Consider the following 18,024-nt stretch of genomic DNA (forward strand, 5'->3'; position numbering starts at 1 on the left):
TATTTGAATATGTCCGAAGGAAAAAAAAATGTGAGTTTTCAAACACTAAAGAAAAAAGATAATGTTGCACAATAGGTTCTTTCACCACCCCTAGAATCTTACCCTATGTGTAGGTCTATCGCTCCTAAAATTAGAGCCTCACTAGCAGCCAGAGTGTTGAAAATAATCACATCCATGAACCACAGTTTTGTTTAGACTTCTATTATGAAGGACAACTGGAGTCAAAAACAAAGATAAAAATAAGCAGTTATACTAGGACTACAGGTCCACCCATCTCCTGAATGGCCTGAAACAATGAGAGTTTAATTTCATCTGTGATCACCAGGAAAACTGGATGTTCAGGCTTGAAAGTAGAAACAGGAAAAATGGATCCAATAAAATTAATCTTACCTTATCTTGGGTTGGGTCAATCCCGTGATGCTAGAGAAAAAAGTTAATATACATACCCTTGTTTTTACAAACATTTGCTCATTTCAACATCAACCATAAGAAAGAGTCGTGGCCTAGCTTAGAATGTTTGTCACCTGACATCTCAAAAATTTTAAAACATGCTGTAGGACCAGCTGGATGTCTCCAAAAGAGAGCTTGAATACTCAGAAGTACTCAGGAGTTTGATTTTAATTTCATAATTTGGGCGGGATATAGAGTAATACAAAAGGGAAAGGTACATAATAATTGAAAAGGTATCAATTCCTGCAGATACTTTAAAAACTTTAGGTACAGCTAAAGGTACACCTGCAGAATCAAAAGAGAATCTGTTTTGATCTTCATTACTATACATTATCAGTTTTCTCCTTTAAAAACTGGTCTTTTTCTGATGGGTGAGTTGATACCGAGTTGTGGGCCACAGGTGCTCAGCCTTCCTTCTCAACTTCAACACTAACTCTACCATAAATTGCATAATAGAGGTGCAAGATGGTTGTTATTGATAACGATGTGGGTGATCCCAATAATTTAGATCAGGGTTCAGGAAACTATGGCTCCAAATCTAGCCCATGGCCTATTTTTCTAAATAAAATTTTATTGGAACACAGCACACCTATTCACTCACATATCATTTATGGCTGCTTTCATGCTACAAAGGCAGAGCTGAGTAGTTGGGACAGAAATCTCATGACCCACAAGGCATAACAACATACTTACTATCTGGCCCTTTAGCAGAAAAAGTCCTAAAACTCTCAACCTAAAAGATCCCTTAGGAGTCATTAAATAAGTGGTAATTGTCACAAAGTGTTTTCATGTACGACAAGTCACAACATAAAAGTGTTCTTTAGAATTTGGTGTCTTGTAAGTCCGTCAGTCTCACCTTCAACCTCCCCCTGTGTCCAAGGCCCTGATCTCCTTGTTTGCCTCCCCTCCCTATCTGGGGTTAGTCACAGAAGAACAGGACATAGGGCGCCATAGATTTTTCTTCCTTAGTAACCACAATGTAATGAATATTGAGGGAAAGGCAATGCTAAAAAGGTTCTTAAAATGCATTAGAAGTAAACAGCAGGGATTGTAAGTAAACTTTTATTCTCATTTTAGATGGGATGCTTGACATAACCCATTAAGCATCCCTCTGTGACATACCTAAAGGCTGTTGCTTTGAAAACTGAACTAGTAAAATCCAGGATGAAATATGATATACAGTTCAGCCTATGATCAGAAAGGCTTGCACTTCTGCCTTAACTAACCTGTCCCAGTCAAATGAATGATAGCTGATAGCAGAACCAGAATAACACAAAACAAACAAAAATATATTGCTTAGAATATCAAAGTCAAATGCAACACAAAGCCAAGGATAATGTACATTCTCTCGCAAGAAATCTTATCCCTGAGGTGTAGTAACTTTCCACATGATATTCTGGAATTCAAGAAAAATCTAAATATTGATTTTATGGGGTGAATAGAAGGTTTTCTTCTTTCCTCTGCAGTTGTTCCATTTGACATTCAAAAAACTCTCGTCCTTCTCTCAGAAGAGTTGGAAAATATCAGAATTTTGAACCGGAAGAATCTTCGTCCAACCCTCTGAATTTGTCTGATGAAATTAAGGCCCAAACCACACAACTAGCTAGACATGGAAAGTGAACTAAAATTCGGATCTCCTGTCTTTAGTCAAAAACTCTTTTCTCTACATCACATTAGTTTAATTTATCTTCGCCTCTTGGATGGGGCAGTAGGCAAGTTACTTGGTGAAGAAAGTCTAAGAGGAAGTGTTGTTACATAACGCTTCCTCTGCGGTGACGTAAGTTAAATTCTGGGCCCCCAAGCAAAACTTTTAGAAAAGGTCCCATCACTCTTGATTAACTGCAAAATAAGTGAAGAGTAAACAGCTGTGTAATGAAAAGTCCTCCCCACACGGCTGACCTCACTAAGATGCAGACACCCGTTCAGGCAGTAGTTACCACCATCTGCCTTTGGAAAAAACTTTCAGTTCTTTTTCTGGTTACTGTCACGGCCCCTCCTGTTCTCTAGAGTGCACGGTAAAGACTAGATGCCTTCTGTATAATGACTGTGGTCAACTATAAATATAAGGAAAATGAACACGCGCCATCTTGATGTCAAGCTAATTTTAGCTTAACAGTTTCATTTTAAGGATGCCCAACCTAGACTGGGCACATCATGGCTCAGCCAAAGAAGTTTTAAAAATGGAAATTACAAAACCACAGCGTGGAACCAAAATTGTTCAGATGGTAGTAACAGTGATTGAGATGCTCTTAGCAATGTTGCCAAGAGGAGGCCTCTCGGTGCACAGCGGTGGGCTCTTAAACCACACGGATAAATAGATTCGGTCATCGCTCTGAGGTGAACAATAGATCCTGTGTTGTGGCCTTGGCATTGTTGTAATGAATGTAAATAGTTTCTCACCATTCAGATGTGTTCTAGAGCACGTGCCGCGGGCAGGTGTGATCAAGGTTTCTTACCACGTCGTACGTACTGTCTTCTCAATATTTCACCTTAGCTTTAAGCGTCAGCAGCGTCTGACTACTGTTTTCAATCCACAGAACAGCTACAGAATATGTCTGAAGATTCCAGCCTGTTATTTTTCTTCAAATCTGGGTTTCAATCTTGGTTAATGTTTACCCAGAAATATGTGATTGCGGACTTCCTCCTCATAAACCCTTCCAGAGCGCTGGCTGCCCGCGTGCATACTATTATTATCTCTTTGCCTGGGGGCTAACGTAGGGTGTGTCCACATAGTCACAGGATGGATAACCTGCTCTCTGCCAGGAAGCCTGTATGGTTAGCAGCTGCAGCTAAGAGAAAACACAGCTTGCATGTTTCCAATAATATTTGTTTTTCTTCTCCTTTGGATAAACAAAATGGAACTGGTTTCTTTATTAAAAACTCACACTTGCCTTTCCCTATATTTTTTGGATCACTCCTCATTTACTCTGTTTCCATCAGTCACTGTGATTTGGATGTACTTGACCTACTCCCTCTCCCTCATTCAACCCATCTTCCTGGGGAACTTTTTTTCCCCATCCATCACATGTAGCTTCCTCTGCAAGGCCCTCCCCGCTTACAAGCTCCCATCCTCAAAGACGAGCACACACACAGACACTATTAGAGTTTATTGCAATCTTCTGTGTGCTACCCGAGCACTCTTACACCTCTACTTAAAAAATCCTGCTCTAACTTGTATTTAACTGTGTCCATCCAATCTCCTTCAGCCAGACTGATCTTACTGATCTCTTCATTCTCGGTGTTTAGCAGTTATCTCAGTCCTAGGATGAACCTAAATAATTTTTTAGTTTTGAATTTAGGTACAACTGACCTATGTAAACTTCACCCTTTTTAGTATATGGTTCTATCATGCAGTTTTGGTAAATGCATACAGTCATGTAACCACCACAATCAAGGTATAGAGAAACTCCATTGCCCCCAAAACGTTCCTGTTCCCCATGTAGTCAACTCCTCCCCTCATTCCCAGCCCCTGGAAACCACTTTTCTGTTTCTGTACGGTTTCTGCAGGCCCACAAATGAAACAACACAGTTGCAGCCTTTTGAGTATGGCTTCTCTCACTTAGCATAACGCGTCTGAGATTCTTCCACGTTATTACTGTGGCCGTTCATTCCTCTCGATTGCTGAAGAGTATTCCATTGATGAATATACCACAGTGTTTTTACCCATTCACCAGCTGAGGGACATTGGGTTGCTTCTAGTTTGGGGCCGTTGTATGTAAATACAGCAGCTACAAGCATGCACATCACGGTTTTTGTGTGAAGATAGTTTTTATTTTATATCATCTGGATAAATAATTAGAAATAGGATTGCTGGGTCGTATGGGCAGTGTCTGTTTTACTTTATAAGAAACGGCCTGGCTATTTGTCAAAGTGACTATTTCATTTCACAATCTCAACAGCTATATATGAATTCTAGTTTCTCCACATCCTCACCAACACTTGATATTGTCTCTTTCTTTCTCTTTTCACCATCTTAACAGGTGTGTGGTGGCATCTCATTGTGGTTTAAATTTGCATTCCCCTAGAGACTAATAATGTTGAACATCTTCTCATGTGTGTATGTGATAGCCATACATCTTTGGTGAAATGTCTATTGAAATACTGTTCATTTTTGGAGGGTTGTTTGTTTTCTTATTATTGGGTTTTGAGAATTCTTTTTATAGTCTGGATATTAGTCTTTTATCAGATATGTGAATTGCAAATATTTTCCCTCAAACTGTTTAATAAATATTTTTAAATAAATTGAAATCTCATATGGAAAAAACAGTTCTTTTGAAAACGGCTTATGAGATTTAAACCTACAAAAGATGCAGCTCTGTACCTTCACCTCCTCAGGTGAGTCAACAAGACGCTTACAATATTGTAATAGAAAAGTTGGTAGTGGCCAATCTAAATTAATAAGTCTGACTGGAAATTATTTAACTGCAGCACACAGGGAGATTTTATCTAAGGGTTATGGACATCCCCCAAATCACTAAAAAAATGATTTATCATTTAAGGACTTTTTTTCTTTGAAAGAAAGTCATAATAGAAAATATACATTATGCACATTTTTCTGAGCAATTAGGTATTCGTTTTTCCAATAATTTCTACCATAGAAATCAATTCTTAGAATAGGTATATACCTCTACCAAGACAAGCCTGATGGGTAAACCACTCAGTATTGAAAACTTCCTCCTCACTCGCATTGAAATCAGTCTGTTGAAAAGTATATTAAAGGATTATGCAGTCAACTTTTGTGCATAGATACATATAGGCTATTCTTTACTTTGAGGGCCACGGACTTAATGTTCCTAAGAGGATCTTCAGTCCTATAATAAAATATTCCATTGTCATTCCTTGCTTGAAGGGAAAATTTTACAGGAATGGGAGGAAGTTTTATTACTATTTCTGGAAATGAGGTATTCTAACATCGAGTGAATACCTGCTGGGTGAAAGGACCCACAAGTGCCGCAAAATGCTGCATTTTTCAGGCATATTTATTCCCAACCAATCACTAAGCATATACTATTTGTTCCATATTATGGACATCACAGAAGAACTACTAGATATAGTTGCTACCTTCAGTGGGAATTCCTCCTAGTGAAGGAGACAAGAAAATAACACAAAATATTAGCAACAACACCAGACAGTGTTGATTATTAGGTAAAGACCAAAGATAAAGAGAACAAGGGGAGTCCGCTGAGTGGAAGGAGAGGAAGCTATCCATACAGACTAGATATTTCTCTACTAACGATTCAAAAGGGCCACCCAATACTATTCTACTTGCGACAGTTCATTGGGACAATGAGGTTCAGGTCTAATGATATGAAGTCAACTCTTAAATCTTAGGTTTTCACCACTCATTCTGGCTGTAACTAATGTAGGGGTTCAGAAGAGGAATAAAACCAAAACCTAGAGGCATCAGAGAAAATTTCATAGAGGAAATGGGATCAAAGCTGAACGCTGAAGCATGGATAGATTCTGCTTAACAGAAGAGAAACAGGAGAGCAGTATGAAGGAACCAAAAGGGCAGCTGTGGAATTTGTCATTCTTGGGTCTCCCAGCATCTAATGTCCCTGATTATCATAGAAGGTAAAAGTGCCAGGTATTTGCTTTCTGAGTCTCCCCGACTAGCACATCATGGCATAGGCTCTGCCAATTGAATCACCTGCCCCAGACTTGGAATCACCATCTGGTGCTGTGTCGGGAGGAAGTAGGTAGCATGCAGCATGCACGTGGACGATGTGTGGCCGGATCCTCATCCCAGAGGCAGCCAGAGCAGGGGCTCAAATAACAGGACCCATGTCAGTGAGGCCAGTGGTGTGGTTAGCGGCAAAGAAGTGTCTTTAGTGGGTCCAGCCCACAGTATGATTTGGGGCATTGCTCCTGGATACGTGGCCTCCAAGCCTAGGATTTTTCTGGAAGTCTGTGAGCCGTTCAGTATCTTTTTAAGAATTTTCTTTTCTACTTCAATCAGCTAAAATCACTTTTTGATACTTAGAGTAGTAATGGGCATTATATTCTAAGAAGCTGTTTATCAATTTTCATGTCCCCGTGTAAAGCATCCATTAGGAGTCCACCTTCATTTTTCTTAGCAGGCAGCGTAGCACAGGAGTCAAAGGCATGTCTCTGGAGTCTTGTGGCCCTGGGCCTAAACTCCAGCAACATGTGAAAACAAGTCTGTGGGAAATTCTGGGGCCCTCAGCAAGCTGTATGACCACATCATATACTTTCACACCTTCCTCACTCGTTCCCAGTAAATATGTGTTTGTTGAATATGCATTCAAGGGTCCAAGATCCTTTCCATTCATAACTTTCATTAGAACCAATATAGATTTTCTGCCCGTGCATAACAGAATTAAAAGATAATAAGATCAAACTCAGTGACCCTTGGTATAACCCACCCTTCTAAGCTCATTAAAACATGGCCCAAGGGGCTTCCCTGGTGGCTCAGTGGTTGAGAGTCCGCCTGCTGATGCAGGGAACACGGGTTCGTGCCCCGGTCCAGGAGGATCCCACATGCCGTGGAGCGGCTGGGCCCGTGAGCCATGGCCGCTGGGCCTGCGCGTCCGGGGCCTGTGCTCCGCAACGGGAGAGGCCACAACAGTGAGAGGCCCGCGTACCGCAAAAAAAAAAAAAAAACATGGCCCACATTTAGCCCGCATTAGCACATTGCATTTCTTCTAGTGGTATTTAACTTCTTGTTCGCTATTTAACTTCTCACCAATTGCCTCACAAATAAGCTTGTTTCCTGGAAGACAAAGACTGTCTGTATCTTTGGATTTTACCGCTATACCCAACACAGGGCTGGGCATGTAGAAGTTACTCAATACCTATTTCCTGAATGAAATAAAGTCTGTGGAAGTACCTCGGAACAACCATTTTATTGTTTCTCACGATTTTGTGGGTCTGTGATTTGGGCAAGGCTCAGCTAGGTGATTCTTCTGTTGCATGTGTATCGATGTAGGTAATTCTTTGGTGTCCAAATAGCAGCTGGGCTTGTCTGCTTAACTTCCATGTCTTGCATCTTGGCAGGGACAGCTGGAAGGCTGAACTCAGCAGTAACTGTCAACCAGAACACTTAGGAGAAGCCTCTCCAGGATGACAGCTGCAGAGTGGTCACCTCTTGCTTGGCAGTTCAGGGTTCCAGAGCAAGTGTTGCAGTCAACAAAGCCAAAACTGCCTGTTCTTACAACACCTAGCCTTGGAAGTCTCACAGCATCACTTCTTTCACACTCTGTTTTTCAAAGCAGTCTTAAGTCTGTCCAGATCCAAAGAGAGGGGACGAGACCCCTCCTCTCAATGAATTTGCAGCCATGTTTTAAAACTGCCACAGTCCTCCCTCTGGCCACAAATGCCAACATACCTCCCACATTAAAAACAGACTCAACTCCCTCCCAAAACCCTCCATTATGGCACCAGATGCTGGCCTAGGCTCAGGATAGAAGTCCAGGATCTCACCATCAAAATCAAGTACTTATCAGGAGTTTCCTATAGGCGCCTCATTGATAAATCTTAAATCTTGTTTCTATGAACTCAGTTGAAAGTCAGGGATTAATCTGAAAAGTAAACTGAGAATTATATTTTGCGTAAAAAGATGGAAGAGACTAGAAAGAAGCATTTCAAGGAATGCTTTCAATTTACTTCAAATAATATATCAAATATTACCAACAATAAAACTCAAGGAGCTAAGGTCTCCCCTGGGCCTGGCCATAAACGAGGCACTTAGAAAAGCACAGTGAATCTGGAGCCACTAGGGGATCATTTGATGTTCCATTTAAGGCACATTCCTAAGCATCTTTCTTATTCCCAGGAACGCTGCTCATCAACTAACATTTATTCAGTGCTTAAAGGTTCTGACCTGTCGTTGGAAGTGCTATGGGGGTTCATTCAAATATGTTTAATCCAAACATGTCTACATTCTCTCCTTCGCTCAGTGCCAAGGACCATGAACAAGTGACTCATAATGCAATTCTCACACTGCCCGTAGAAGCTGAAGTAGAAAACAAAGAGGTCTGGGGGATTTTTAACATTATTTTGATTAAAATGATGAACAGCGCACATCCACAAACAAATGCATTAAATGTCAAATTAATGGGTCATCAAGGACTGCTGAGGCAGGAGAAAAAAATGGCGGGAAATGGACCTGGGCCCCAGAAGCATGGATTTAGTGTCTGATTTCTGCCACCTTTATACTCTGAGCAAGGCTTTTCCCCTCTTTATGCCTCAGTTTCTATAAAATGAAGACTCTAGAAAAAAAAATGAAGACCCTAGGAGTTACTTTACCAAACCCTTCTAAAGATCAAATGAGGTAAAAAGGGGAATAAATGTTAAAAACTGTGAAGTGCTGAAATAAAGTGTCATTAGGGTTTTTTTTCTTAATTGGAGTATAGTTGATTAACAATGTTGTATTCGTTTCAGGTGTGCAGCAAAGTGATTCAGTTATACATATACATGTATCTATTCTTTTTCAAATTCTTTCCCCAATTAAGTTATTACAGAATATTGAGCAGAGTTCCCTGTGCTATACAGTAGGTCCTTGCTGGTTATCTATGCTACCTATAGCAGCGTGTACATTAGGTTTTGATTGACTTTAATAATCAACTTTCACTTAAAACTCCACACAGGTATGTAAATTTGTGGTGGCAATCTCTCCTCCCAGCGACCTAATACACATGAATATTTATTGAACACATTTATTCCTCATTTAACCTTGGACTTAATGTCAGTCCTCCATTCTTTCTATTAACAGGCACACAGATCCATTTGGTGACGTGTGTCACAGGGTGTTACAAGTGCATTAAGTGTAATGTGGCAGAATGAGGGCAATCTGTCTCCGTGTGCTTCCTGTCATCACTTCCCCCCAATTCAAACCTCATCACCTCTCCTCTAGATCACTGGCCTCCTCAGGAGTTTTCCAACATGTGTTTCATCAGATTGAAATTGATCCACATTGCCAAAAATTAAGTACCTATTCCTTATTCTGGCACTCAAAGCCTTCCACATATGTCCCCCCAAATACCTTTCCAGTATTCTTTCTCAGAAACCCCCTAGAGAACACCTATACTCTAGTTAAACAAATCACCTGGCTTTTCCTAGGACACGCTCCGCCTCATTTTCTTGCCTGCGCTATTTGCTCCACTTGAAAACCTCTACACCCGTCTCCTGTTAAAATCTGACCAATACTTTAAGGCAACTTACAGACTTGGGAAAAATAAAATGAAGCCACATCAATAATGATAATACTCGTACAGAAAGTCACAGGAACTAATCTGGTGTGCCAGGCAAGACCACAACGTACAGACAGCTATAGAACTGGGAAGATAATGTCAGTGTGTTACAGCTGAAGTTTGCATGGTTCCTGCCATAAGAATTTTGGAAAAGTTCCTCACCCCTGGGACTTTACTGTACTGAACAAGTAGACGGTACCCAAAAATCTGTCAACTATGACAATAACTGGCTGTCTTTTATGTACAGTTCTCATCACATAAGCCCAACTTAATGGTGCCAAAACAATCCATCATTTTGTTTTATTTGGTATTTTAATGCAAAACAGGTCTCCCAAAAATCTATCCAAAAGTTGTATTTTCCAGACCTTTGACAAAGAAACTTCTTGGTTGTTTTGTTTTGTTTTTATGTCTTCTGAAACCTTGGTAAAGCGATTGCAAGCACATATTATCTTGCATTTTTTATCTTCACAGAGGCTTTAACATTTTTTTTAACTTCTTAGCTTTATAAAGTTTGAGCAAAGGATCCACACACAAGTAAAAGTGAACTTAGATCAGATTTGCAACCACCTATGACTCGCAGAGAAATTGCCGTCTACTGCCCAAGACAGATTTATTTCAAAAAGGTTTCATTGGCTCCAACCATTTAAGAGTATGCTAACAATTGGAGAAAATGTCTGCAAATCACACATCTCATAAAGGGATAGTACACAGAACATATTTTTTTTTTTTTAAAAAAAAACCTCTTAAAACTCAAAAATATAAGAAACAAACAAATAAATAATAAAAGTATGCTAGCACTGAGTGGTGAACTCAACGCATAAAGTACTACAAGCCCATAAAAGTAACCCTCAAACAAAGGCTACATGACAAAAGGCCATCCTCTGATGTAAACTAACCAGAATCCGCAGAAGATGGTTGGAATTAGTGATCCGCTGCTGAGCCACTCAGCTGCTGAGGCGGCACAGGGAGTCCCAGCAAGGACCACTATAATTTTTAAGCCTGTAAAATTGGCCAGCAATGACAGCATAACAATCACAGCCCTTCTCAGAAAAATAAATGAGCTTTTCCTTTCCTCTCATGGTAGCTTTTATATTACATACAAAATATTGACAAGCACTGATTCGCAAGATGACTTCCCCGAGGCAACCCAACCTACAATGTGCTTTGGAGATAATTTGCCACCAACAAAAGGATCTCACGCTGCATCATCAAGGCCCCCCTAATATGAAATCAATTACCCAGTGCGTCCTGAGGGCCTATTATGTGCGATGCCTTACAAAGAAGATTAAGACAAGACAGGCAAAGAGGTCAGCCTTTACTCAGCACGTGGTACTAGGTATTCAGCCCAAAGTGCTTTCATAGCTACATCACTCAATCTCCATGAAACCCTGGAGTTAGGTATTATTACTCATATTTTTACAGGTTAAAGAATTGAGGCTCAGAGTAATTAAACAACTCTCCCAGGTCACAGACACATAAATTGTGGTCAAAAGTATCCACAGTTTGAACCCAGGCCTCTCTTCCTTAAAACGCATGCCTCTTCCAGTGCACATCTGCTTTCCTGAAGTACAGCTCTTGCCCTCAAGGAATTTACCTTCTGGTAAATCTGAAACCTTTGAGACTCACAACATGTAAAGCGTGTTGGAATGAAACAGTTTGGTGGTCAAATGATATAAGCAGAGGAGTACCTTAAATATAAAAGGGGGAGAAAATAAAGAAATTTAGTGGTGTTTTGCTGACACTGTGGGTGACAGAAATGGTCTTCTCAAACTCGCTCTAATTAAAATAGATTGTCTACTTGACAAGTATTTCTATTTAGTGGAGAAAACTGATTCCAGAGAATAGCAGAGCTGGAAGAAAATATACTTTTAAAACCATCCAACAAAACTTCAACTATATTTACTATATTTCTAAGTGAGATTCTCAAACAGGAATGCATTGGTCAGCTGACCCAAACATCCAATTCATCAAGAAGTTAGATATTGCATTATAAATTCATAAACTGACCTTTTAAAAAGTAACACCTAGTCTCAAAAATTATATAAATAAGACTTGGGCTTCCCTGGTGGCGCAGTGCTTGAGAGTCCGCCTGCCGATGCTGGGGACACGGGTTCGTGCCCCGGTCCGGGAGGATCCCACATGCCGCGGAGCGGCTGGGCCCGTGAGCCATGGCCGCTGAGCCTGTGCGTCCGGAGCCTGTGCTCTGCAACGGGAGAGGCCACAACAGTGAGAGGCCCGCGTACCGCAAAAAAAAAAAAAAATATATATATATATATATATATATATATATAAAAGTAAGATTCATATGCCCCTGCCCTATTATCTCTGGAAAAAATAATAAAGTCAAATATCCAAATCTGCTCAGTAGTGACCCCCACCAAGGCTCAGGAGTCTAAGCTCCACCAGGCAGAGTCCCAGCCTCAATTTTCTTGCTTCCTTCAGCACTGTCAAGGTACTCCGTGGAATCTAAATCTTCTCCTAGTTGCAGGGAGACATTCATGCACAAAGGAACAAAATCATCTCCCAATTAACATTCTAAGAACCTTAAGGAATGGGTATGCCATACATAACACTCTCAGTGAGGGAACAGACACTTAGAAGATCATATATAGGGTTGTGGTTTAAATCAGGATATTATAATTTTCTTTTCCAGTAGAGTGCATTTCCTCACCCATTTGTAACAATTTTTACTTGACTGTACTCCCTCTTAATTTCACACTCATAAGAGCTTGGATCCAAGGATGGCTGCTGAACATGGCTTTAAATTAGAGAGGCTGAACAGTATGAAATAGCCAATAACCATTTTTACATACAAAAAAAAAAAGCAGTATCATATGTACAAACTAATAGAATGAAAAATCCCAAGGGTTTCCGGTGTGCTAAAGGGTCTTTAAGTAGAATCTTTTCTTTCTCTGGAGGATTTCAATGTTTCCCTGAAAGGCATCTCTAGGTTTTTTCCAACCCTCATAGCTATTTGTCAAAAGTCAATCCTCTAACTGCCTTGGGAGGTTTTGTTTCAGAGAAATTATACAGCAGAAAAATCCAGGCTTCTTTCAGAGGATAATTCCGAAACCATAGGAAATAATCCGATAAAAATATAGGACCTTTTAACGTGTGAAGGCAATAGAAATGCTTTCCGAAGTGTAAACAGTTTAAGACTCTGTAATACCTGGTTCTTCCACCTCAGCAAAGGAGTTTGTTCCATCTCTGCTGAAGAAAATCTCCATCAAGACATTACAGGTGATTTAGCTTGCAAACTAGTTTAGTCCTGTATGAGCTCCACCAAATTGTATTTATGGACTTTCATAAAGTGAGAGCAACAAAGACGCTTCACCTGGGTCCCCAAGCTGGGCTGGCACAGGGGCCAGTGAAAGCAAATGCCTTATTTTAAGATCCCTACATTCACAGCCGTGCTGCTCTCCACCTCTCCCAGCCCCACCTCGCTGGGAAGTGTAGATGGAAGGATTTGGTTTTATCCCCCAGGAGGCCCAGTACAGACACACAGCATGAAAATAAAGCATACAGGATAATATGCTTATTCTCTGGGGGGGTAAATGTTTACACTACACTTGCTCCTTGCAGATCCTGCACTTCCTCTTACCTGCCCTCCTCAGGCCAGCATCCAACAGTGCTGCCTAAGAAGATCGCCTAGGCCTTCTCTTGCAACAGCACAGAAATAACTCATCTTGACAACGATACGGATGTGGGGATGCAGGCGTAGGTAGACAGAAGAACGCGTGTGCATAATCCTTTTTTCTCTAGGCTATGCCGGTTCTGGCCAGGATTGTGAAGGTTTGGTTACTATTTATAGAAGAGGCGACAGCAAAGAGGGTGAGAGGTCTGGCTCTCCCCAAAGGAAGCAATGATCATCGGTGACCGCTAAGATCACGAAAGGGAGACAACACTTACTAGGCACATCTTCTGAATTATTCTTGCTGAAAAAATATAATATCTAACCTGAGTGAGGTCAACCTCTAAATCTAACTACCAGTTCACAGAAAATGGAGAGGGACAGAGGAACGAAAAGTAAAGCCACAGGTCCGACGTAAGCAGGAGGGTAGATGTGATGGTGGCAGCACGGGGAGTGCTCTTTACCCACTAGACAAACTAGATGCCCAGCACGTGGATCCTTCTACGGTGTCTTGCCGTGCGGACATTCCTTCACTCTGTCTAGAGGGATCCCACACTTGGGCAGATTTTATTTTATTTTTTTTTAACATCTTTATTGGAGTATAATTGCTTTACAATGGTGTGTTAGTTTCTGCTGTATAACAAAGTGAATCAGCTATACATATACATACATCCCCATATCTCCTCCCTCTTGCGTCTCCGTCCCTCCCACCCTCCCTATCCCACCCCTCTAGGTGGTCACAAAGCACCGAGCTGATCTCCCTGTGCTATGCGGCTGCTTCCCACTAGCTATCTACCTTACGTTTGGTAGTGTATATATGTCCATGCCAGTCTCTCACTTCGTCCCAGCTTATCCTTCCCCCTCCCGGTGTCCTCAAGTCCATTCACTACGTCTGCGTCTTTACTCCTGTCCTGCCCCTAGGTTCTTCAGAACCTTTTTTTTTTTCCAGATTCCATATATATGTGTTAGCATACAATATTTGTTTTTCTTTCCGACTTACTTCTCCCTGTAGGACAGTCACTAGGTCCATCCACCTCACTACAAATAACTCAATTTCGTTTCTTTTTATGGCTGAGTAATATTCCATTGTACATGTGTGTTGGGCAGATTTTATATCACCCCTTTATTTCTTCCTCTCATTGAGCAAACGTCTACCTCTTTTTGTGCTGAGAGTGCTATAGTCCACGTGGTTAGACTGCCAACTACTCTGCCCGGATTCTCTTCCCTCCAGGGTTCTAGGTTGGAGTCACCAACAGAGACTTCGGACAAGACCTGAGAGGCACAAGTGAAGTCTTCAGTAGGACGTGGTGACAGAGGAACAAGTCCCAGGGGGCCTCGTCCCCTCTTCTTCACACGTAGCTCTTTTTCCCAGGTGTGAGCCCTGCCGAGCACCAGTGTCCCACTACCGATCACGTGGTCACAGACCCTCTGCAGCTACCCAGAAGCAGCAGCTTCCCGAGGAAGCTTTCCACCAGTTCCCCCTTCCCAGTCCCACTTCAGCAGCCACATGGCCTGTCTCCTCAGATCTCCCCACAGCTCTGACTTGCCCCCTAGGCCAGTACTCCGCCCATTTCTTAAGGAAGTGACTCCTCTGACCTTCCAACTCCCCTTTCTGGACCTCCCCTTCCCCTGACCCTCCCACAGTGTGTAAGGTTTAATTCCTATAATAAATACCTCAGCCCATACTCAGAGGGCACTGTTTCCCCGGGGAACCCTGTATGACACACACCTATCAACTCCAGGAGCTGGATCGTCTTCCCAGAGCCTCCCAAGGTAGACAGTTCTAATCCTGCTTCAGGAGAGCCTGTGAGGCCTGGAGGGTGCCGGTGATTTCTCACCATCGACCTCACTGCTGCCGGTGATCACACCCAGCACCTCAGCGTTTCTGCTGGGATGCGGTTTCACCCCTCTTACATCAGGTCACTCTCTCTCCGAAGACCACCCATGGCATTTAATCAGTTTCTTTTGTTTAACTGGAGCTCATTTACTCTAGCTTTTAGAATCATTTTTCCAAGTGCTTTATTCCACACATTCAGTGTTTCTTCTAAATAGTCACATTTGACCAGTACGTGTTTACATCTTTATCTAATCCATTGATCCGTGGGAAAGGGCCCAGGACAAATTGCTACTGTTACAGACTCCTCTCAAGGAGTCTCTTTTGGATATGACTGTCATGTCCAGGTTTCCACGGAACCCCAGGTAAATCAACATCTAATGCAGGAGACTTGGTCAAATTAGGTAGTGTAAAAGTTAAACAAATAAAGAGATATACCAGTGGCTTTAAACGTGGGAAAATAGTGCATCACTGAAAATAGGAAGAGACAATAGGGCAGGTGTTTTCACACTGTATGCAAGATATCCAAGATGATACATTTAATTTTAGATGCCTTAGGTTGGAGGTCTGTGGAGAAATACCTGAACTCAAATGGACACTTGCATAGGAGTGATACTGTATTTGAATACACAAGGGTAGATTCATTCTTTAAAAGGTAATAAATAGGTAAAGACAGAAAAAAGGGGGAGGCCAAAAATAGTACATTAGTAATGTCTGTGTCATATGCACATATGATCTCCTGAAAGTTAGTAACTGCTCCTAGCACATTACCATTTATGCAGATACATGTAACGTTAATTTACATACTTATACCAATTTGGATCTCCAGGACTAGAAACCACATGGAGAGTTAAGAAACCCCATGATTCTCCTATTATCACCTCCTGAAGCCCGGTATTGTTGAACAAGGAAGGTTCTCTTAACTTATATATACATGATGACCAGGAGAGTGACCCAAATTGTAGAACACATTTTATCTAAGTTTGCCGCTTTGCTGGAATGGGACTTTTTCCCCCCATTTAAATATCTTTAGACTTTGATCCACATATGGACAGAACTGTGAGACTGCCCATCACTCGGGGACTGGTTGAATAAACTCTGCAGCTCTCAAGGGGATGAGAAGCGTCTATATATCTGCTAAGTAGTGACCGTCAAGATACATGGCATAAAAATGTGAAAAGCCAAGGTAGAGGAAAATATGTATCTCAAGCTAACATTTATCTAAGAAAGTGGAGATGGAGGAGATACCCGTCAGCTGCAAATTGGCCCTCGCCATCTACCTCTACAGGGATTAAATCACGTGCTGCTGCAGCTGCTGATTTTCAACACCCCCTGAAAGGAGTTCAGGGTGGAGAGCAGAAGTGAGGCACTCTGTGCTCTGGGAAAAACTGGCAGAACAGGTCTTCAGATAGATATTTTCAGGAGAGGATTTTATGAGCCCAATTCTTGTATACTCATATCTAGAGAAGCACTAAAATCCTTCATGGTGACGTCTGCTCCCCGTGACTAGCAGTAACCTTCACGACACTAGCAGAAACCTCTGCAAAAAATATGTGCTTGATTGCATTTACTCCCCATTCACCAAAATCACATATATACTGACCTTCCCCACTGCGTCTTAGGAGCAGTTTCTCCGAGCTATCTGAGATGCTGTCTCCCAGGCTATAGTCCTCATTTTGCCCCAAATAAAACTTAATTCACAACTCTCACATGGTGCATTTTTTTTAAGTTGGCAACCAATAGCTACACGTACTTGCTCCTATTTAAAAAAAAAAGAATGATAAACAATGAAATTTTAAAAATTAGTTAACGGTGGATGGGGAGACAAAAATGGAAGCCAGACGTCTCTGAATAGATCTTGTTTTACATAACTTCAAAACAAAATTAAGTGAAATTTAACATAACTACACTACAACTCTAAAGCAGAATGAAACAAATAAATTTAACCACCAAGCACATTTTTAGATTGTACAGAGAACAATTCATTTCAAGTGACTTTAAAAGACAATAATTTGACTGTACATCCATGGTGGTATATACTCTAAAGATGAATTACACAATAAATTCAAACTGGTTTTGATAATCATATTTTAATACTATTTTATATTTTTATTCTGAAATATTAATTATATATATAGTTATATATAAATTTATAAAGAAAGAGAAAACAAATAATTATTGGTAACAACTCAATAAATTGAGTTACACAATAAATTCAAACTGGTTTTGATAATCATATTTTAATACTATTTTATATTTTTATTCTGAAATATTAATTATATATATAGTTATATATAAATTTATAAAGAAAGAGAAAACAAATAATTATTGGTAACAACTCAATAAATTGAGTTACACAATAAATTCAAACTGGTTTTGATAATCATATTTTAATACTATTTTATATTTTTATTCTGAAATATTAATTATATATATAGTTATATATAAATTTATAAAGAAAGAGAAAACAAATAATTAATTATTGGTAACAACTCACTATTTAGTTTCTCTTTATAAAGAAAGAAAAGGAAGAAAGGTGCAAGGGGGAGAGAGGAAGGAAGCAAGGAAGGAAGGAAGGAAGGAAGGAAGGGAAGGAGGGAGGAAAGAAGGAAGGAAAGGAAACAATGACCACCCTAGTAGCAATAAGCACCCCCCATACCCAGGCTGTGGTCTCTAAATAATACTGTTTCCCATGAAGGAATGCCAGCTCCTTGGAAAAATGCTTAATTCCAGGTTAGGGCAAGAAATACACAAGATAAGCCTAGAACATCTTGTCATACCAGAAAATAAGGGGGCTGCTGAATATGACTGAAGGACTCATAAACCAAACTTGAAGAGGCTCCCACTGACCCAACGGGACAATCTGAGCATTGATAAGAAAAATCCATCAAAGAAGT

The 18,024-nt window shown here is 40.7% G+C and overlaps 1 long non-coding RNA gene across 2 annotated transcripts in view; it reads right to left on the bottom strand.

The window, feature by feature from the left end:
- Positions 1-18,024, bottom strand: part of LOC109548766 (uncharacterized) — a 42,791-nt gene that overhangs the window by 13,281 nt on the left and 11,486 nt on the right. The window lies entirely within an intron of this gene.

This window comes from Tursiops truncatus, chromosome 5 (assembly GCF_011762595.2).
Source record: "Tursiops truncatus isolate mTurTru1 chromosome 5, mTurTru1.mat.Y, whole genome shotgun sequence".
Classification (NCBI taxonomy): Eukaryota; Metazoa; Chordata; class Mammalia; order Artiodactyla; family Delphinidae; genus Tursiops; species Tursiops truncatus.